The following is a 10,014-nucleotide window of genomic DNA, read 5'->3' as shown; positions in this document are numbered from 1 at the left end:
ATATGACCTTGTCAAGCCAAACTTTCTAAACGGCTCTTCCTAAAATTGATGACCATGTAATCCCTTCATGCATCTATACCAATATAAAAAGGCACAGAGGGGGCAGAACCAACCAAACACGGCCATTAGATGGACATCTAACGCTCCAAATCATCACCACAATTAGTGCTAAAACAGCCCAGGCTGACAACTCCCAGACGCTAATCACCCGGCCCTAAACTAATCACCCGTCCCTAATCACCCGTCCCTAATCCGTGGACAACGCTGCCCCATCGCCCGCCGCGCACGCTGCCCCGTCGCCCGCCGCGCACGACGCCCGCCGCCCGCCAGCGCCACGCTGCCCCGCCGCGCCGCCGCCCGCCGCCGTCGCACGCTGCCCGCCGCCGACGCCCGCCAGACGCCGCCACGCCGCCCCACGCCCGCCGCCCGACGCCCGCCGCCGCCGCCACGCCGCCCCCACGCCCGCCGCCCGACGCCCGTCGCCGCCGCCGACGCCCGTCATCGCCGCCGACGCCCCCACGCCCGCCGCCCGACGCCCGTTGCCACGCCGCCCGACGCCCCCCGCCCCGACGCCCGACGCCCGCCGCCCGACGCCCGCCGGTTTGAGTTTGAGTTCCTTTTTTTCATTTTCCTTGAAAGTTTGGGTCAATTTCATTGCAATTTAAATGGAAATATGCCCGCACGTCTATCTCAATGCAATTTAAGTCTGGGTCAATCCAACATTAGGCAGTATTTTTTCAGCTACTTACTGAACCGGAGTTGAGGACAAATGATCTAAGGTCAGGGATATATCACTTCCAGCCTGAGACCATCGTGTTTACGGACCTGGAAGAACTGACTTGATTATATCTCCACCCTCTTTTCACAGCCAAGTTGTTTCTATGCAAGTTGTAGTTGTTCTCTGAATAATTTTCAGCACGGAAAAATAAAGATGTGTGCATCTCCGTACATATATGCATATCATATATATGTGATCTTATAATTCAGACCAGAGTCATAGAAATAATATGGTGTATGTAAGCTCTCTGGAAGGAATTTATTTGTTTCTTGAAATAAGTTATCTCTGAACATTTTTGAGAACCTATAGTATCTATGGCCAATTCTGTTCTTCTCTATGAATTGCACAGGTCTGGCCTCTTTCGAAAAAGAAACGTCTACACTTGACATTTTCATCTAATTTTGTTGCTCGAACTTCCTAGCATCGGATCAATATGTGACATTGAATGTGCTCCATTATTAAATCGAAAAACTCAGTTTCGTCCACATTTTTCTGAATGCATCACTTGGCGACATTTTTGCTCATTATGTGGATGCATGGAGGTCATGATACTCTGAATTATCACAGGGTAGCAGCATCATGCAGTAACACTTGGGCAAGCCATTTAACAACCACTTTTTTTGTAGGCAAACGTAAAACTGATGTGCTACAGTTGTTAGTGCGGTGCTTGGGATTTGGCCTGTACGATTTGTCAAAATAGAAGAAGAGGTGAAACAGTTCTTAGCTGAGCCTATATATATATTTATTGGTATACTATGTCTATGTAGTCACCTTGATGAGAATTGTTAATTGGCTGGCTGGTACCAGGTTCCAAAATAATTATTTATATATTGTATAAAAATGCAATTCTTGTCTAATGTCATTGATCAGGTTACTGTCTAACTGCATTGATCAGGGTTATTGTCTAATGGCATCGATCAAGGTTATTGCCAACCAAGCTGATAACTTAACATGTAATTCTTGTCTAATGGCATTGATCAGGGTTATTGGCAAACAAGCAAGTAAATATTTAGGAGATAACTACATTTCTGCAGATGAGAGTTATTGGCAAACAACCTGCTAGACTCTGATCTGGTGGACACCTTGATAAGAATTTGTGTATGGCCATGTATAGTATGAAGAAGACGACCAGAATATTAAGTTGGAGTTGGTCTCAGTCAGTTGTGCCAAGTCGTGGAAGACTGCAGGTAATATGGATTTGAAGGACTGCGACGATGTGTAAGTTGTTCCTCTTGTGACAAGAGGCTGTTCAAAGGAAGGGGAGATGCGTGTGGCCTGGGTGACTCAGGCCACCGGTGAGTTTTGCTTCCTATCATTTGCGTAGGTGTATGTACGTACAGAATTGTTGGCTATAAACAGCTACTTCAATCATGTGTTGCATCCTCTACCATATTTCATATTTTACCATGATTTTGTGATTTAACATACTTAATGCTGAAATCTGAACATTGTGGTCACAATTGGAGGACATAACTAATAGCTTGTGAAACTAATGTTCTTTTTATGTATGGATTAGTCATAATTTTAGTTACATGGTTGATCATTATGCATGCCCTTCTTTAGTCGTCCCTCCTCAAGTCCTTGATAATTCATCCCTTTAATGGAAAGTTGAATGGAAATTTTGGATCATGAGCTCAACTTTCAAGGTGTGAACTACTCTTTTATCCTCCAAGTACGTTAATTGAACTAATGATGTTTTAGTTTGTCACAGTTGGCTTCTACATTGACCTCCATTGTCATAAACCATCTCAAGAATGCATAGTTTGCAAGTGTTGCATCCTGTATCATGTTCGTTTCTTTCCACTGTAGTGTTGAATAATAAATGTGTCCACTCTCTGTTTACAGTATTCGTGAGAAGATCTAACCAAAGTATAGGTCATAATTTTTTTTTTCTTACACACGTACTAAAAAATGGCCGCTTACAGAGTATTCGAGAAATTTTATTACCGTATTATCATATTTAAATGTGTGCATATTCTTCTGAAGTGGCTGTTGGGGGTGTTTACACCAGCCACACCTGATTGGGGAGTATATGGTGCAGATCCGAGATGCATATTTTTACTGAATCATGTTTGTTTTCAGTTCAGGGATTGCTGATGATAGGTTTGACTTCGATCCAAGCTCTTCAAAATTGCTAGGAGGAAATGGGAAGGTATATTAAATGTTGCCTATTATTGGCAAAACTAGACATCCTAATTTGGGTGAATATAAGAGACTTTCCGATTTTCAGTTTTTTGAGCACGTAATTTGGTTTCAGATCTGTAGCAAAGCATGAGCATTTTGCTGAACCGGATTCTTGATGTGTACACTTCGAGGTAAGGAACTTGATGGTAGAATGATATCCGTCCTGCCAATTTTTGACGGTACCCTGGCCTGTGAAAATAGCGATTCTAATTATTGACGCTTTGTTAAAAGTGACCATAATGTTTTTTGTGATACAACCACAAAAAATCTGCATGCGTTTGCTAAAAAAGCACGTTCAAAAATAGTATTATGCCTTAGCTCATAACTTGACAATAATGTTTCATATGCATGAGAACCCTAAAACTATTTATTTGCGCGATTGTTGTTAAATTATAATAGAATAACTTATGCTTCCCGTTACATTTAATGACTGTGTATTCGTTTCCTTCTAGGGATCATCCCATTACGTTTTTTGCTCCATATCAATTAGAGTGCCCTTCCATGATTATATGGATCTAATATTAATTGAGCATATTCCGATTGATTTTCTGTTGTGATGAAAATGGATGATATCCCACCCTTCCATTTTTAGTTGCATTTTCTGTTGGGTGATATCAATCACCTTTAATGATTGTGTATTTGTTTCCTTCTAGAAATCATCTCATTCCTTATTGCTCCATATCAATTACAATGACATCCAATCTAGCTTAAATAATAACATGAAGTCTACTGAATATGATCTTACACACCTTTGGTTGCTGCACTTCATATGTGGCATGTATAATCTGTTAACACAATAATGCCATAGAAAGTAAAACATGATATTCAAATTTGAAAACCGAACTTCCAAACTAGCAAATGCAAAATTTGACGTATCTAATGCTACTATAATTTTCACACGCATACTAGGTTCTGCAATACTACTATAACTTGGTCTATGCAAGTTGTAGTTGTTCTCTGAATAATTTTCAGCACGGAAAAATAAAGATGTTGTGCATCTCCGTACATATATGCATATCATATATATGTGATCTTATAATTCAGACCAGAGTCATAGAAATAATATGGTGTATGTAAGCTCTCTGGAAGGAATTTATTTGTTTCTTGAAATAAGTTATCTCTGAACATAATAGAGAACCTATAGTATTTATGGCCAATTCTGTTCTTCTCTATGAATTGCACAGGTCTGGCCTCTTTCGAAAAAGAAACGTCTACACTTGACATTTTCATCTAAATTTGTTGCTCGAACTTCCTAGCACCGGATCAATATGTGACATTGAATGTGCTCCATTATTAAATCGAAAAACTCAGTTTCTTCCACATTTTTCTGAATGCATCACTTGGCGACATTTTTGCTCATTATGTGGATGCATGGAGGTCATGATACTCTGAATTCACAGGGTAGCAGCATCATGCAGTAACACTTGGGCAAGCCAGTTAACAACCACTTTTTTTATAGGCAAACGTTAAACTGAAGTGCTACAGTTGCGGTGCTTGGGATTTGGCATGTACTCTGAATTCAAATGCGCCGTTGATGCGTGCCTTCCTCGCCCTGCAGCCCTGTCTTGGAAGGTGGGTAAGAACTATTCTACTGAGTGCAGGATGCAGGGCAAAAACATCCAGTAAACTACTTTTCTTGAGCCCAGGATGGGATGCAACAACAGATGGTTGACCATGATTTTTATCCTATCGCCCACGTTTAAGTGCCGCATGTGGATTCTCTAATTCTTTATTTCATCATGTCACATGCCTGTAGGTATTTTCATAGTTTATAGGAGATACATGATGCCACAAATGGAATGATGAAATCTTTGATTGGATTATTCATGGCAGTACTATCCCTCACATATAGTCTATCTTATCAGGAGCAGCTTGACTAAAACTATGGTATGGACAATTTGGATGATGCACAGAGGGGCTAAATGTCTTAGCAATATACTAAAAAAGCTTGCAGTCTGAAGTACAAATGTTATTTCTTTTTATCAGCTTTAATGTTTGATAACGAATAACCATGATAATTAAGTGAGTGGATCCCTCATTGAACATAACAAACGTTTCATACTTTCCTAATACTGGATATACGTGAGATTTGTGCATATTTACTTACTTTCTGTGAAAACTACATGGTACACATTTCTTGCTACAATGGCATGCATGCTAAAAAATCTCAGTTACCACTGTATAATTCCAATTCGGATTAGAACATGTGCATCGCACAATTTAATTGGCTCACTACGGTCTTAACCTTCTAACGAAAACAGGAAACGCTCATAATCTTTGGTTATTTGTCCTCACAGTTTTTTTCTTGAGCAGAGCTTCCTCGGGTGATGCTGATGAAGGCAACCTACTCAGAACTTGAAAAAAAGATTGTGATAAGAAGGGGTGGAGCTGGGTATGCAACAGACAAGAATGATGGCCCCCTTGTTTTGTTTTTGGTAACCCACTTCATTCACTGCTGCACTTGTTGGTTCGACCCATAGTCTCTGTGGATTCAGTTCTTGATGTCAGCAAATATTTTTTTGTCCATCAGATGTGTGTGAGTGCATAATCAATAGTTTTCCTCTTTTTTGTACCTTCTTAATTTATACAGGCCATTTGTCACAAAGTTAAACTGTCATTCCTTATATCATCATGGAATATGTTTGTGTATTTTTTCTTAGCTTAAGCAAGTGCATATAGACATGTTAACTAATATTCATAGAGCAGCGCAAAAAAGGAAGCGCAAAAAAGGAAGATATGTTGGTGGTTCAGATTTTTCATCCGACATGCAGTAAGGATAAATGGGATGAATTTCAAGTTTGATCGCCCTTTGGATATATTTACGGTGTTGTCTTCTCACCACCTCATATTTATGAGTTTTGGTGGCACCGATAACTTCATAGGTGTAGTAAAATTCGTTGGTCAAATACTCTTTTACCTGAAGGAACTATTAGAGTATAGAACAAATTCAGGAACTGAAGTTGATATATTCAGGCAGGGTATATTTTTTTTACATATATGCTTGTACTACCATCTTTTTTAGGTAGATATGATGTAAGGTAGAACAAAAGTTTGCGCCTGCTCAAACTGCAACAACTTGCATATGCAACCTGGTGAATTGATGTCGAATAACTCCCTACAATATTTTCTTTAACATATTCTAGCCGAAGCTCTCAAAGGCACAACACGCAAGCTTATGAATATCGATTGGGATGTTAGTGTGGAGATCAAACACGATGTGCTCAGGAAATTCTTAATATGTTAGTGTTCTTTAAGCGTACCACCCTTTAGATTGATGAACTATGTGTGTTCATATTGTATTCTATAAGGAGATACAATTGTACAAAATCTAGCATCAGCTTGATTTAGAGGGATAAATCTCTGAGAAATGTACTAATGTTTTATATTTGATATTTGGGAGCTTGTAATGTATTCTTGATTCAGTTTATGTCAGTCAAGATACACATTGGGCATGCAAGATATCATTGGTTTATGATTTGGATACTTGAAGTATAATTTCACTTGTGCGCAAGAGCTTTTTAAACATGCCAGCTATTTTGTTTAATTTTTGCCATTACATGTCGCTAATCTTTGGTTTATCATTCCAGCAATGGGATTTTTCGTTTGCCATTACACGATGTGCTAAAAAAGTCGATATTGCCGCTTGCGGGCCTTGCTTTCTCTCTTCGTTAATGAAACTGTGCCGTTTTCATAAAACAAATTGGTACATGTCAAACACAAGTCGAGATAGACAGAGCAACACCGTCAATTTTCCTTTACTTTTCAAAATTAGTTTTCAAATGGATCTAATGTGATAAAATTATTGAATGCATTTGAAACGTGCATTGCACGTGCACTTTTACTAGTTTGAGGAGGGTTCCAAGGTCTAACCTTTCCATATTTCATAGTAAATCAAGGTTCACACTAAAATTAGGGAATAATTTCGTTGCCTTTTTTGAATGCTTAAGATTTTTTTTTTTGCATGATTCAAGGTTTTTTTGTGTGTGGTTCCGGCCAATATCTGCACTACTCCATGTTCGCACCGTATTCAATCAGTATCTGTTTCTGACAATCAAAGCCTTATCGGTGTTGATTGTGTGCACTGTCGATGCCATCGACAAGGGGAGTGACGACGCGCTAGAAGGATGGTGTGTACTAATTCAAAGTGTGGGTTGTAATGTGAGTGGGCCGTGTGGGCGGAGCGGGTGTCAAGCCTTACTACCCATGCATCGCAAACTAGCATAGCAATGGAATGGATGGATGATGGTTATTAATAATTTAATAGTTGCCCATGTCATTGATCAATGCTTCCCTCATGCTATTGATTTATGTGCTTTGAGCAATTCCAAGTTTAAATGTCGATTTAATGCTTCCAGCGAAGCCTTATCAGCGCTATGGTGTCGTGCACTGCAGGTGACCTCAAAAAGGGGAGTGGTGATGCGCTAGAAGCGTGGTGTGTACAAATTCAAAGTGGGCCATGTGGGATGGAGCGGGCACCCAAGCCCATGTAATCGTCAACCGGTTAAGAACTCGTGTCTGGGTAGGAAAGGAACGATGAATTTAATGAAATCTGAATCCACGTCTTGTTTCTTCTTCCTCCCGGTCTCCTTGCGTCTCCTACTCTCATTTATCACACATCTATCCACCAATTTGCGATTCCTTGGTCTGTCAGGATATTACAAGCCATTGTCGAGAGTGTTTGCCTCTTTGCTGAGTGTTCACAGGACACGGCAAAGAACCTATTTCTCGTAGTGGATCAGCATATCTACTGATTATTTTGCCTGATGTTATTTGTGTTTTTTCTGACTTTCTCCTAAATGCAGACTCCCTCTGATCCTAAAAAAATGTTGAAAGCCATAGTCTAATTATATTTTATAATTAACCCCTTCTAAATTAATCATTGTGATTGGCTACTCGTCATACATATGCATCGGTGGTACATGGTCCATGCACTACAGAAATTAACTGCTGGACGCCTGGACCTGGACATGCATGTGGCCCCGTCCCCCCCATTTTTTTTTTTTTGAGAACCAATATATTAAGCTAGCAAGCTGCCCTATTAAAAATCTTCTAGTCCTCTTAGGTACCCTGGTAAAGAAAAGGATGCGTCAAAAACTTGCAGCCACCAGTCATACACCATTACAATCAGCTTGTAGGTTGTGAACTAGGAAAGCAGATGGCTCAACATCCCAGGAAAACAACCCATCTTGAATACTTGCAAATTTAGCACAAGAATGAGCTGCCTGGTTAGCCTCGCAACGACATGGCATAAGCTAAAAACCGTGAAAAACACACTCAACTCACCAATCTCATCTAAAACATTCTTGACCATAGAACGATCAGTCGCTCTATTGTGCCAAAGATGAACCAAATTTTCAGAGTCCACTTCAAAGACGATTCTACCGAACCCTGGTCCCTTGCATAAGTAACATCATCTCGTAGTGCAAGAGTCTCAATAATCAGAGGATCAGAAATACCATGGTACATTTTACCCATGGCACCCCTATACAACAAACCCTCACGTGCAACTACACCAGTTGCAGCCAAGTTCTCGCTGACATTGAACGCCCCATCTGAATTTATTTTCGCAAAGCCATCTGGAGGTCTCTGCCACTTAGCAACCAGCCTAGAAGGCTTAGGATTCTCTCCCTTGGAAGCTCTAAAGTCTGCAAGATCTCCTTCACCAACTCAATCGACTTAGCTGGATTAAAACCAGCTTCACCGTGAGTAAGATTATTTCTTGATGATCAAATTGAGTACATCACTGAAATTATAATAGCTCTCTCCTTTTGGTTGAGAACATTATCACAAAGTAAATCTTTCGCCCAAGTTAACGGGTGTAGTCTTGGAAGCTTAATCAAAAGAAATTCCTTAGCCGCCTTCTAGAATAACTTTGCATGACGGCACTCAATCAATGCGTGCATCACATTTTCAGATTCAGCCTTACATAGAGCACATGTGTTATTCTCCATTATATGTCACCGTGACAAAGTCCTATAATCAGGTAAAATACCTCGACGAACTCGCCACCAAAAGACACGCACCTTTGGTACTACTGGAAGTTTCCACAGCCTTTTCCACACATCAGCATCATTGTCAGATGAAGACGACACAGAAACGTTATTCCTGGCCTCCTCCGACTGACGTGCCTCCATCAAGGCTATATACGCCGACCGTACAGTATATATCTCGGATTTTTTCCTTCGACTACGCTAGCCAATCATCACCCCGTTTGTGTCATGCAAATTAGCAGGCAGAAGGACACCACGGCCGCCACGTTCACTATGATTTGCAGTGACCGGGGAGTGCAAGTTGATAAAAGCAAAGATTGAGGGTGTGTTTACAAAAGCCGTATGTCTGATTTTTTTTTTTGGGGGGGGGGGGAGTACTAAAATTTTCACATTACACATAGTGGAATTTTCCCTTCCATGCATGAATGTCTGATGGGATTTATTGCGCTTCCACTAGTTTCATATATTTCTACTTGTCTATTATCAAAATTTACAGTTTGAATCATAACAAGAAAAGTTAAATAACTAATCAACCAAACAGGGTGGTACTCAACTATAGGATGAAAATCACACTTCAACATCTCGTTTACCATGGGAATCATGTGCGCAGTTTCTTTTTCCGTTGTGTCTCCAACTAAAAGGATATTTACACTGGAACAAGCATAAGCCGGTCGTCGGATGTGTTGCCTGCCAAAACTCACCGGCGAGCAGTGGTTAAGCAACACGAAGAGCCGGGAGGCTCCCACGACCGCTTAGTGGGCCCTGGCGCCTCGCGTCGTCCCGCAAAGTCCTAGCACACGTCCAGGTGAAAGAACATTTCCCGCCCTTTTGGGTTTTGTGTGTTTGACGTCAACACTATGTATATTTTTATGTGTGTTGGTGTAGACAGGTACAAGCCATCAAAAATTGATGGATCGGTGTATTGGTTTTGCTGTTCTGAAGTTTCTGCAGGTTTTCTGGATCTGGCGGAAGTTCCGGCCAAGACTGGCGGAAGTTCCGGCCTGTCATTTTTCAGCAGAAGCTTGTCAGCGCAGTCTGTGCTCAGTTTTCTCTTTAGGGGCG

General features: G+C 40.8%; 1 long non-coding RNA gene across 2 annotated transcripts; it reads left to right on the top strand.

The window, feature by feature from the left end:
- The first annotated feature begins 616 nt into the window (after positions 1-616).
- LOC127300362 (uncharacterized) lies at positions 617-6,423 on the top strand. 2 transcript variants are annotated; one of them, XR_011745141.1, is made up of 5 exons: positions 617-2,073; positions 2,861-2,930; positions 3,036-3,093; positions 4,422-4,534; positions 5,276-6,423. It is a non-coding gene; the product is annotated as an uncharacterized lncRNA (long non-coding RNA). The 2 variants fall into 2 exon arrangements; XR_007851125.2 differs by having other exon boundaries at positions 4,422-6,423.
- The last annotated feature ends 3,591 nt before the right edge of the window (positions 6,424-10,014 follow it).

The sequence above is a fragment of the Lolium perenne genome, chromosome 5 (genome assembly GCF_019359855.2).
Source record: "Lolium perenne isolate Kyuss_39 chromosome 5, Kyuss_2.0, whole genome shotgun sequence".
Lineage (NCBI taxonomy): Eukaryota > Viridiplantae > Streptophyta > Magnoliopsida > Poales > Poaceae > Lolium > Lolium perenne.
This window is presented reverse-complemented; position numbering and strand designations above follow the sequence as displayed.